The following is a 14048-nucleotide window of genomic DNA, read 5'->3' as shown; positions in this document are numbered from 1 at the left end:
ACAAATTAAAACACATATGGAATTATTGAGGGTACTTATGATATGAATAGTGGGTACACATGATTTGAGAGAAATGCAAAGGGGGTACATGGGTTAAAAAAGCTTGGGAACCACAGGATACAATATACAGTACATGACATTACATTATTGTGTTTTTTTAAGTGTGCAGGAGTAGGGGGTACATGGATTTGGGAACTATTGAGATAGTCTAATGAATACTATCATCCTGTCTGAGGTCACTCCCTCAGCAGGAAACCATGTTCCCTCCTTACCCAATATGAAATATCTGCTTTAAACTCCATACAGTGAAAAAACAGGTATTTCCTTTTAACAAATTGGTCACATTTTCCATCCAATGATTATTCCCTATTGTTGTGTTTTAAAGTATCCACCATTCCACCTGCATGCTAATGTGTACCCAGTGTGAACCCTGACCCCTGGCCTTGACCCGGTCCATGGAGGGCTGAGGTCACTCCAAGTATCGTAGTAGGTTAAAGAGAAAGTGATACAGCTGCTAATGGAGTCCATTCACTCCAGTGCTTTAGTCCTCACACACTGGAAGGTCCAGCACTCAGTGATCCTGAGTGCTGTGAGGTCATTTACACACAACCATTACTGAGACACTAAGCATAGCTGATAACTTAGCTGTAAATCATGCACCTTCTCCCCACTAACACCCAAAGATCCCTGTGAATCTGAAATAATGTAACATGAACAAGTTTAAAAAAAAAGTAATCTTATTGTCAGTTTTTTATTTTTTAGTCCAACAGTTTTTCTCTCTACGTTTGTTGGTCAGTTACTGCTTTGGTTTTTGTGTTTGGTGGTTATGGTTTTAGTCACAAAAGAAAGAAAGAAAGAAAGAAAGAAAGAAAGAGTTACATTGCATGGCCATCCTTTTTTCAAACTGACATATGTGAAATAAAATGTAGTTTAATAATAAAATATGAATGTACGAGCTCAGTTCAGAAGTTTACATTTCTTTGTAATATTTAAATTGATGTTATTTGTAATGTTTTAACCATCCACTGTTTGTTTTGTGTTTTTCTTTGATTTCAGTCTTTCACAAGTTAATATAATAGCTAAATTTCACACTGGGGGATGAATAAAATCTGACTTTATTTGATCTTTTTTATGTTACGTGGATCTTATCTTTTCTTATTTTATCTTTATGAAAGGGAGCAGGAGAGTCGTAGAATTGATAGTTTATAGTTATTGGGTGTAGTTCTGATGATGACAGATCATGGAAAGGATGTTATTAATAAATCAATCATAAATGCTATAAGTGACAATAAAGGTTTTGTGGATGAAAGTATGCAGGTCAAATAACACCAGTGCACAAGCTTGAAATGATGGGATGGAATCTAACACCCAGACTGTGAGTATGGGATGTGCCTTTTCATGAAACTTTAAATGCACGCTCCATTAAAAGATCATATACGTTCTAGTCAGGTAACGTTTGTCATAAGTTCTTGTAAAGCAGTCAAGAGTGGAAACCACCTGGTACTCAAGAAAAGCAACATTCAGCAACAAACCACGTTTATAAAATTTATGTGAAGTTACATTTGACAAGATTTACAGGAATATTTTAGTGAAATTTGTGATATTCACATTTCTCATAATGTCCATATTAAATCTAAATGTTAAATCTAAATGTTAAATCTAAATCTAAACGTTAAATCTAAATCTAAACGTTAAATCTAAATCTAAATGTTAAATGTTAAATTTAACAATAAATCTAAATGTTACTATAAATCTAAACATTAAATATTTAATCTCAATGATGAATTTTAAATCTAAATTTCAAATTTAAATGTTAAATCTAAATGTCACCAGTGAAACTAAATAATTAGCCAATATTAGCTATATTAGCTAAATATTTAGTTTTACCTGTGACATTTAGAATTAGCATTTAACATTTATATTTAACATTTTATTTTTAGGAGAGAAAAAAATACCACAAATTTCACAGATGTTGCTGGAAATCGGGTCAAAAGTAACAAATAAGTTTTTTTTTGTTTTTTTTTTAATGGGGTTTGATGCTAAATGTTGCAAAAAGTTCCTCTTTACTTTAGCATGTGCAACTTTACAATGGGCGCCCAATGGGTAGCATCATATTGATCAGCCATCGTGTTAGACGTCATAGACTTCTTTACGGAAAAATGATCAATTTCAACATTAAGTTGAAGAAACATACTACTTTACACCCTCGTGTGTAAAAGACTGTCATTAAAATACAAATTTATAAATGTTTCAAACTCAACAATATGGTGATTTTCAATTTGATTCATGTCTACATGTGCTCGCATGCTTGTTCTGAACCAAAGACAAAAGCTGGAGCTGTTTTGTGAAAAAAGTTCAACATAGTTGGGGTCTGTTGAGTCACAGTTTTTAGTATCAAAAAACAGAATACATGTAGTTTTACATATACCAAAAGTCACATAAGGTCCGTAACTATTGCTGTGGGAGAGTTTTGATAATTGAGAAATTGTGCAAGCATGTTCTGTATGTGCATAAACTAAAAAAGGGTGTGTATGTAATGTTATTGTAGATGGGAACCAATAACTTGATGACTAACAGTATCACACCCTGACTTTTCCTTATTTCAGTGTCAACAATTTCCACGAAATCTGCTTTGTGGAACAGACTACGGCGTGGGGTTTATTAGCTCACCTCCTGAGCAGCTGCTTGTCTGGAAGAAAGGCTATAGAACACGGTTCAGACTCATCCATCAATGAGAAGTGGTAAACACTATTCTTTAATCCATCCATCATCGCCGTTGATTACCATAAATGTTGTTTCCACTCATAAAACAGAACCTGATGCCCCACATGCCCTGGATCATTTAATCAAATCCAGTTGGAACAGATCTGGATACTGAAACAGGCTTGAATCGTTTACGCTGTGGTCACAAAGATGAATCCTGCTTCATTACCTCTCTCCGACCCAGTCGATTGGCACTTTTCCAGCACTTAATTTCATTTGTCTAATCTCCTTTGCACCCAAACCCACCACAGCTGCCTGAGCCTGAGAACAAAAACCACTCAGCCTGTGTTAGTTCATCATAAACATCATAAGAATCTTGATGTCACATATGCTTCTGTTGTGTATTAATGTGATATGACCCCTTCATCTCCAAGCCTGGCCATCCTGATCAGGGTTGGGGTCAATTACATTTTTCAATTACAATTGCGTCTTCGATTATCCATCTTCAATTACAACTAATTTCCGATTATGGTGACCGGCCATTTTTTCCAATTACAATGGAAATTACAATTATTACTTTCCCACTGAAAGGTAATTTCAATTACATTCTCAATTATGAAAGTGCAATTACAATGAATCACAATTTCTGAGCCTGAACTAAATAGAACTTATCTTTCCTCTTGTGTTAGCTTTCTGTTAGCATCTCTTATGATAACACAATTGTTTGTCTTAATTTAGCTGTAAAATACACAAAAAAAAAATATTATTTTTCATCCGGTTTGTTTTTCATCTCTTGGTTACCTTTTTAGGCTTCCTTATCCATGAAAATATGCGCGAAATATGTACGAAACACATCTACATCCGTTCGGCCATTTTACGGCAGTTTGTGTACTATTTAAAAAGGTTGAAACCCTGCTATTTAAAAATAATTTAAAATGTATGTTTTGAGTGGATTCCAATTTATTTTGGTTTTCAATTCATTTTCTGCTTGGTTTTTGTTTGTCAATGTTGCGTATTGTGTTTTGATCGGTTTTTGCATGTATCGTCTTGCGGTGGTTTTTCCGTTTTGTCTTTTTTTTTTTAAATTAACAATTAAAAACACCACTAAACAGTCACTTATTTACATGTGTACTATTAAAATATTCTACTAATATCGTATGGTCGGTTTACCTTTAAATATAACGTAGCAGGAGCTCTGTCTCTGAGTGTGGATGCATGCGTTGAAAGGATTTGAAAGAATCCGGCACTGACACGGGGGTTTGATCCGTTTTTCTGTCTGCATACCCCTAGATTTAATTTATTATTATTTTTTTTAATGGTAAAATTATCCTCAAGAGAACAGACAGGTAGTGGGAAAACTTGATATGAAACATATTTTTATAATTGTTAACTACAGTATGTATGTGTGTAAGCCATAGAACTGTAACATGGTTCCACAGATTTGCGTTGAATTAAATTGTAATTGACAATTTTTTTAATATCATTTCCATGCTAATTACAATTACAAAGACAAATATCTGAATTGAAATACAATTCAATTACAGTTACAACAGCAATATATTTTTTTACAATTATAATTATGTCATAATTGCATTCAAATATCAATTATAATTACATTTGACCACAACCCTGGTTATGGGGCTTATGCTACGATCCATTTAGTTAGAAAACAACACAGAATACAACTCGGACACGTAAGTTTATCACAGAAACACACGATCAGAAACACACACTAACTCTTGTATGTTTATTGACTCTAATTACTGTAACTAGGAAGTGTGATAATATTAGCCAACTGGAAATTTCTGAGTTATGTTTTGATGAGGGAAAATGTTTTTGTTTCATTTTGACACAATAAACTTGAAATTCCCAGTGTTACGATATATTCTCATTTGTAATTAACAATAAAGTGTCATATGGAAAGTGATGGCATGTCACACATTTGACTGACGTGTGTCACTCGTAGTAATATCTTACAATTAAGGATGACTTCTGAAACAACTGCATGTTTTTTCTTGGTTTAACAAGCCAAACCTATGATTGAACTATTGTTTTGATATTAAAACCATTTTTTAATCTGACTAAGGTATTTGATCGAGGAACGTCCTGTGAGTTAAACCTGAGTTTAATATATTTTACTTCTGAAAACATTCATTTATGCTTTTATTAAACATTGTTATGCCAAACATTGTTTTTGTTGTAGTTTTTTTCCATATTTTTTCATTATTTTTCAAACTAAGAAAAATGTGGGAGAAAGGTTTGAGTTTTTCTTCGTTTGTTGTTGTTTTAGTTAAACGGCATTATTTACTTTTTTTTTTACATTACACGTGACTTTTCAGCCTGTGTCAAAAATAATAAGTCCAATATAGTTCATCTTAAACAGGAATGATGAAAATGTGAGTATTAGGCAGTCCAACTGTAGAAACGAACCAGTATACATAAGAAATAGTACCAAGGCATTTATATTTGAAGCAATTACAATTAACACTAGAACCATAAATGTATTTACACTGTGTGCAAAGCCGTTTTTAGCTATACGTGGTCTTTACGATTAGAAAGGGCCCCAAAACTGAGTCCTTGGTCTCAACTGAGGAGCATAAGGGTGCTTTCACACTCCAGTGAACTCGGTTCGATTTAGGTGGTGAATCTACAACGTAGTTGCATTTTAATTTGGTCTCGTCCGCTTTCACACATTCTGTTTGCTAAGCGAACCTAACTTTCTGAACAACGTCACGCAGGCAAAACGGTCAGTCGCCTATTGGGCAGAATATTTCAGCCTCCATAGACTAAAACAAAACTTCTTTCCAAATGAAATCCTCAAACAAACTGCCCAGAAATGTAATTAATAATAATTTAAAATAACCCATAAACATAATTAGTGTGGAAATGTTTGTGTCACATATATGTATGTGTGTTGCTGCAGGACGAAGGAGCGCTGGGTGTGTTCATGTGTGCGTGTGCTCGTTACCGTGACAACAACGTGTCACCGGTAAGTTACCAGTAAAGATGTAAAATGTGTGAAGATGTAAGAATGTATGAGCAGGTGAAACATAGAGCAGTCAGGTGTGCAGCCATCGCTGACCATGTGAACAGTTTGGGGAAGAGAGAGAAGTGAAATAAATGAATGATGTGGGAGTAATCAGAATAGAGTGAGAAAATGTTTGTGACGTGTTTGTTTGTGTGCTGACAAAGCAGGTTTGAAAATGGATGGATGGATGGATGGATGATGGATGGATGGATGGATGGATGGATGGATGGATGGATATTTGTTTGTGTGCTGCATGCTGCAACGCTGGGTTGTGAGTGTGTGCGTGTGCCTGTTGTCGTGACGATGGTGATGGCTGTCCAGTCACTGATGGAGTTGCTCCGTCACAATTGCGCTTCAACGTAAAGTCCTATATTTGGTCCTGTTTGCGTTCTCACATGATTAAAGACCGCACCATGCTTCGCTTGAGGCGAACTGAGACCCACATTTTACAGAGGACCAGACTTTGCTTGTTTGCTCCACTCTGGATTTCGAGTTAGCTTTCACATATGGCAAAAAGACCGGACTATCCAAGGAAGTGAAGCATGGTGTGGATCAAAGAGGTATGTGTGAAAGCACCCTATAATGGTATGTTTATGGATAAATGTAGGGTTTAAGAATAAAATAAGAATCACCAGATCTGGCTGAGTTGTGTTTTTGCAATAAATGGCATATAGGCAAGGCAAGGCAAATTTATTTATATAGCGCATTTCATACTCAAGGCAACTCAATGTGCTTTACATGATAAAACATTCAATTGTTTAAAATCAATAAGAACATTTAAAATCATCAGTAAAATCAGTAAAATCAATTAAAATCATCAGTAAAATCATCATTACATCAACAACATGACAAAAAGTCTCTCTCTCAATCATATGCAGTAGAGAAAAAAAGTGCCTTTAACTTTGATTTAAAAATGTTCACATTGGATGCTGACTTCAGCTCCGCTGGCAGTTTGTTCCACTTCTTTGCAGCATAACAACTAAAAGCAGCATCACCATGTTTACTGTGAACTCTGGGCTCCACTATCTGATCTGTGTCCATAGATCTGAGAGACCTATATAGAGGATTTTTGTTTTCTTATATTTATTTTGTTTAACTTTTTTTATCATTTATTTTGTTCGAGTGGCTCAAGTAAAGTTTTTTAATTTTAAAGATGGAAAGTGTAAATCAGTTCACGGAATGGGAATGCCTCTATTATGTTATTATGGTGTGTGTGTGTGTGTGTGTGTGGGGGGGGGGAACAAGTTCAGGCACAGGTACAGGCACATTTAATGTTTTACATAAACTGGTCCGTGACGCTGATATCTTAAGGACTTTGAGTATTCCGCTTCACTGACTCACTTTCTCAGCCTGAATCAAAAGGCCTCGGAGGCTTCCTGTCATTTTTCTCTGGAGTGTTTTCGCTCAAAGAACAGGAAAGCCAGCTCGGTTTCCCACACTCACACGCACACGCACACACACACACACACACACACACACACACACACACACACACACACACACACACACACACACACACACACACACACACACACACACACACACACACACACACACACACACACACACACACACACACACACACACACACACACACACTTTACACGGCTGCAAGCAGCTGTAGTGTCATTGTGACATTGTGACTTTGAAAGTGAACAATACCGGTGTATAGGCCTCTAGACTCATATCTATAAATGATCTTTTTTAATATGACCTAAAGCTACTACAGCATGACACAAACAGGAATAACGTTTACACATTTGCACATAATCCACTAGAGATCAAATGTCTTGAGATATTTTATGTTCATAATTTCTTACTAAAAGTCAGTCCATCTCATTTACTATAAATTTATCAATTATGGTACAATTATCACAGGAGATAGTAGGAAGTAGGGCTACACAATTAATTGAATTTTAATTGTGATCACAATTTTGGTTGCCACGATTAAATTAAACTGATCGACAGCATTATTTACATTTAGAATATGGGCTCTGCACTTATAAAGTATAGTATATACTGTAGTTATAGTGTGTTTATTCAGTTAGCCTTGGTACAATAACATTATTGGGTTAATTTTTTTCCCTTCTTTTTTTCATTATTCAATTTTAAAGCTTAATTTTGCTCTGTAAACTCACATGATGTTCGTTTAAAAGTAGTGCAATAAAAACACAGTTTTTTCCCTATTATGAATAATAATTGTCAAGACATTATTGATCAAAAATAATTGAGATTATCATTTTAGCCATAATCGTGCAACACTTTTGTTTTTGTAGGTCCATGATATCATTTAGAGACTTAAACGCGTTCCTGTGATCCATGATGCTGAGCAGATGAACTGAGAGACACTTTTTTTTTCTTCCATTGGAAAGTAACATTGACCCCCACAAAGGACAGACCCCCCCATGTGAAGCTCTCTGCAGGGTAAAGTGGGATTAGACCCTGCCTTTGGACCCCTGCCTGTGTTTAATGGAGCAGGAGAAACCAAATTGACAGGGATGCATGCTGACCAACAAAAGCCCTCCAAAAAACACTTAAGCTTTACTTAAAAATGAGGACAGGCTGATTTATTGTAAGCTGGTTCACACCCAAATGATACATCAGCGCGTACATTGGTATTACAGATTAACGGCAAATGCCTCAATTGAAAAATCAAAGCGCTGCATGGACAACATGTGTACTGTACTTGAATATAGAGTTTATGTACAATAAATGTCTGGAAATCACTTTAATTAGCTTAAAACTGACTTGTATTTAAAGGAATCCAGTATTTTATCCAAATCATGTCAACCTGGCCTCTTGGTCTTTATCTTCAAACTGCTTCACCTCAGCTGCTTCTCTGTGGAAAACGCCAATGTTTTTAGAGCAAAATCCACAATTTAGCAAAATATGAAAGCTTAGGCCACTGATCATGGGAGGGTGAAACTCCAACTAAAATTGCTCAAAAAATCTCAATGATTTGACGTAATACCTTTGAGACATAAATTCTCATTTGGACACTGAACACTTACTATTCCATAAAATGTAAAATCGCACAAAGTGAAATCACTTTAAAAGTGTAGTTGTACAACAGTTTAAACTACTCATTCACTAATCATAAAAACGTAAGCCTTCCAACCAATCACACCCAATCAAATCAGAGAAGTTTCAGCTCTCGGAGGTAATTCCAGGTCCATTTCTTAGATTTTACCAAAATTCGAGTTACTAATAATTCTAGCAAGTTTATTTTGTCTTTTTTTTTTAAATAATATGTTAAGGTTTTATTTATTTAGACAACTTTTTTCAGGAAATTAGACTTTAATCTCCTGCCACGCCCCCTGTCACCAGCCTGACAGAACTGTCTTGTTAAGAAAAAAATCACAAGGACACATCAAAGCAATCAGCAGACGCACCTGAGGAAGACTGACAGTTGGCAGTGGAAACATGTCAGGTGATTAATGTAAATTTCCTGAATAAAGTTGTCTGAATGAATGAAACCTTAACATATTATCAAGTTTACAAAACCTTTTTTTAGAAGCTTGCACAAGCTCAAAGGAAACTCGATTGATAAATAGCACTCCTTGAGCTGATTATCGCTGATGTTGCGGGGACGGGCGACCCGGCGTGCGTGGGGCGGTGTCTGGCGCTTGGCGGAATGCGGGTCGGTGGAGGAGGCTAGGCCTCAGCAGCGTCTTTTTAGCCTCCTCAGAAGCAGTTTTAAACTTTTTGCTTGCCTCGGCCATGACTGAGAGTCGAACAAGCCTTAGCCCAATGAGTATATTTGTGCCTGTGGTCACGTGACTGCCATAAAGTGATATGTTCTCCAGGCACTCTCCAGGTCACATGACCTGGCCAAAGACGGTCCGTCTCTCCAAACTAACTCGGTCGGTATTTCAAGAGGGAAGCCCGGCTCAGAGCATTGATACTGTTCAGTGCTGTATATTGGCCTGAGGAATCATTTAAAATAACTCTTATGGGTCAACTCTTTAGGTCATAGTGTGGCCTTAAACAAATTCTAGTAAACAAAAAAAAAAAATCCAATAAAACTTCAGGGGCCAACAAAAATTATTTATATTAGCCTCCTTTGAGAGAGTGTAGCGTAGCCTAGCTTAGGAGTCCTTTTGTCCAATTTGTGGCACTCACAGTTCACTCCTACAAACAATTTAGAGGCTTAAGTTAACCTAAGATGTATGACTTTGAACTGTGGGAGTGGGAGACAACAAAAAGAGGCGTGGAATAAAAAACCCTTAACCCCACCGTCACAGAGATTACAAGCACTGCGTGTATATCCAGTGTTAGCATGCCCCATTTGTGACCCTAAAGTCAGACCCATGGAACCACAGAACAGCAATAAGCGTGTCCATTACTGCGGGGCGTCGCTCCAGTGATGTGTGCACCCCTACTGCTCTAATCCTCTTTATTTAAAAGCCTGTATCTACTTAAATAGATTTAATGCAGGAAATGTTATGCAAATGGCTTGTTTACTCACTTTGTGTCACTTGTTTCGTGTCCTGTTTTGTATCAGAGTATAATCTGTTAACACATCCAAACAGAGTTTTTTTTCCATTATTGTTTAATATTTGACACGTGACATATTTTATTTTATTTATTCTATACGGGAAACTATATCTAGGCCTATGAGTGTTTTTTTAAAAGATTTTCAGGAATGATGTGAGGCAGAAAGAGTAGACCTTCCTATGGGTTTTATATCGTTTGTGAGCTATGAATAGTCATAAATCACAAATATTTCTTTTTTTGGAGGGGAAAAAGTGAATGTAGAAAGTGGGGGGGGTTCTCCTAAACTGCTACACATTAGGACACCCTTACTAAGCAGATTACCTCCATGAATGTGTGTCAGGATACATCTCTCCACGTCTAGTTTAGTCATGCAAGGAGTGAGCGTGAGAATGCAGACACAACAGATGTGTTTGTGAACACAGAGTCACTTAAAAATACTCTACTGACATCTGCTGCTCAAGCTAAAGGAAAAGGGAAAAGTGCTGCTCAAGCTAAAGGAAAAGGGAAAAGTGGGAAATACTGATGATTAGGGATGTCCTGATAAAACGTGTTCATTTCAGCCTTGCGTATCAGCCGATACCAATATTGATCCGATATGATATCAGCATGAATCATACATATTTGAATATTTTTTTAAAGTTTTTTTTTGATAATAAAAAAAATAAAATACTTATTTTGTAGTGTGGAATGTTAGAAAAGGCTTGATCATGTGATGTTACTCAAACAGAGATCAATAATCAGCAACAGTACGTATGAGAAAAACTGACCCATTTGTTATTAACCAATTGGTTACATAAATGTTAACCTTCAATATAATATCTACAGTATTCGACAATTGAATAAAATAAATAAAAAAGGAATTGGAAAAAGCGAAATTGGAAATTTGAATCCGATATTCGTTTTCAGGCTGAAATTGGGCCGATATCTGATATCGGATCGGGACACCCCTACTGATGATATAAGACTGTTAATCAAATGGGGGCACGTGTACCCTTAGGGGTACGTGATGGCACTTGAGGGGGTACTTGAGAAAAAAAAGAGAGTGGATAATTAACAAATTAAGTGTCAGTCTTGGTCCCACCCCAGGCGTGAGATCAATGACTGGAAATGATAAAAACTATAGAAATAAATTTATTCAGGAGCCACTAAATTAGTGTTTTGAAATGTCTGAAAAATTTAAATAGGTTTTTGAAATTATCATTCTTTTTAAATTAAAACAACACACAATCTTAAACAACTTTGTGAAATGTAAATCTAGTTCAACTAAAATGCAGTAAAAAAAATAAATAAATAAAAATCTGAACTCAAACCAAAAATGTCTTTGGGGTCGCCAAAAATTCTTGATATGAAAATGGGGTCACGATACAAAAAAGGTTGGAAACCACTGTGTTAAAAAGTGAAAAGAAACAGTATTTAGTGCAATGAGATTCTTTAATATGTAGGCACCGGTAGACCCCCGCATAATAATAATAATAATAATAGATCAATTTTAAATAGCGCTTTTCTTGGAACTCAGTCAATTTACAGAATTAAGGCATTCTTTCACTCCACACTTAGTGGTGGTAAGCTACTATTGGAGCCACAGCTGCCCTAGGGCAGACTGAAGGAAACGAGGCTGCCATAGTGCGCCATCGGCCATTCCGATCACCACCAACACTCACTCACACACTACATTCATACTAGTCAATGTGGGTGAAGTGCCTTGCCCAAGGACACAATGACAGATACCACTGGGGCTAGTGTCCCCCACTGTATGTACTATCACTCATTCATTCCATCATTATGCTCTATAGTTGTTTAATAGTTTTCTAAGCAAATTGTTGTCGTCAGACAAAATCAAATTAAATCAAACTTTATTTATAGCACATTTCATGCATGATGCAACACAATGTGCTTTAAAGCAAAAAAAAAAAAACAAGTCATCTCAACGATCACTTACAAATCAAAAATAATATACAGTATGCAAATTCAGAATAAAAGCTCAACAATAAAAATGATCCATATAAAGTAGATCACACAACAACATGCACACAAACAAACACACACACTGAAAGCAGAAATCAACATCTAACCATAAAATATTGCAAAAAAGTAGTTTTCAATCTGCTGTTAAAAGTGTTTAATATATAAAAGCCCCTCTCAGGTCTGCAGGCAGGGGGTTCCATAGGGGCATCTATATGCATTGTGGGATGTATACTTTTTAGAACTTTAATTGGGCCAAAAAAAAAGAAGACCCAACCCGGTCCCAACCTGACAAAACACAGCTCCAACCCATCCAACCAGAATGAAGTCGATCTCTCTTTAAGCCCAAACCCATTTCAGTCACTATTAAAATGTATGCGCACGTATACAGAATGAGGTGAGTTTCTTTACAAGCTCAGCTTTATCATTCTGCATACACCTATAAACATGACAAGCATCTTCAAGTGCCGCCACATGCAAAGTACTAGATTACTTTTGCAGTAAAACGTGGTAATACTGCTGTAACACACAGAAAAAACAGAAAGGGGGTACTTGGATTGAGAAATAAGAGAAAGGGGGCACTTGCAGGTTAAACTGGGATGATAGAAGAAGCAGCAACAGGAAAAGAATATTTGGATGCTGAGATATTTAAAAGCCCATTTCCTGTGTTTGACATTTACCTTGGACTGAGGAACAGCATTGTGACTGTACAGCTGCCCAGTGGTGCAAACTGGGAGTCCAACTGCCAACATGTGTGACGTGCATGGATCCCAGGGCGAGGGAGGGGAAAAAGGTTGGGACCAGATGTGGTCGCCTTTCCATGGGGGAATAAACACTGCAGGTGGTGGGAAAGGAGGCTTTTTAGAGAAAGGGAGGAACGAAGGAGTGGAGTGAGGAACGATGGCAAACAGGAAGCTAAGAGCACAATGCTCACAGAGCTTCCTGCAGGCATAGACAGATAAGGAACAACACTTTGTTTAAAGCTGGATTTTCACTCACTAACAATTGCAGAGAAGAAGTCAATTCTCAGCTCACAATGACTGCACAGCAGAACAGCTGGTATATTGTAGACTAAATCATGTTGATAGCTGCTAGGAAAAAAAAAAAAACCCACAATATTAAAATTGTATCAGGCTGCAATAATGTTTACATTTGATAAAAGTTGAATCTGTCAACTCAACAAACTGCATGAATCAAACCCTGTAATCACACCTACACCTGTTCCTTAACTCATTCAGTGCCAGTCATTTTCAGAATTTCTGAAATCTGTCAGTGACTTTGAAGCATTTTTTTTCTTTATTGAAAACTATCACATCTGAACATAGGTTTCCTTCTAAAAATTTATATTAAAATTAAAAAATTAACAACAACACTGAGACAAGGCTTTTGATGGCAAAATTGCTATTATTTTGCTATCTGGCTCACAGTTGAATGTTTTGCTTACTGTATTTTGTATCTCCCTAGCTAATGGTAGCATCAGTAGCTAATCTATCATCCAAAGGTGCGCTGCTGCCACTACATCAACCGAGAAGCCTTAAGTTGACAGTAGAAGTCCGTCACAGTGTATCCAAGCAACTTCCGTTAAAAAAAAAAAGATGTAATTGACGTAATATTACGTCAATGGCACTGAGCGTTTGGATTTGAAATTACGTAATATTACGTCAATGGCACTTAACACAGGGGTGTTGAACTCAAACTAGTTCAGGGGCCAAATACAAAGCAGTTTGATCTAAAGTGGGCCACAGATTTTATGCAAGAAAACGAGTAATTTCAACATTATTGTGCCACAGTTTGCACTTCTACGTAAACATAAAATACAAAATATGTAAGAAACTGACAATATCTAAGCAATAAGTGA

The sequence above is a fragment of the Gouania willdenowi genome, chromosome 22 (assembly GCF_900634775.1).
Source record: "Gouania willdenowi chromosome 22, fGouWil2.1, whole genome shotgun sequence".
Classification (NCBI taxonomy): Eukaryota; Metazoa; Chordata; class Actinopteri; order Blenniiformes; family Gobiesocidae; genus Gouania; species Gouania willdenowi.
Note: the sequence above shows the minus strand (reverse complement) of the source record.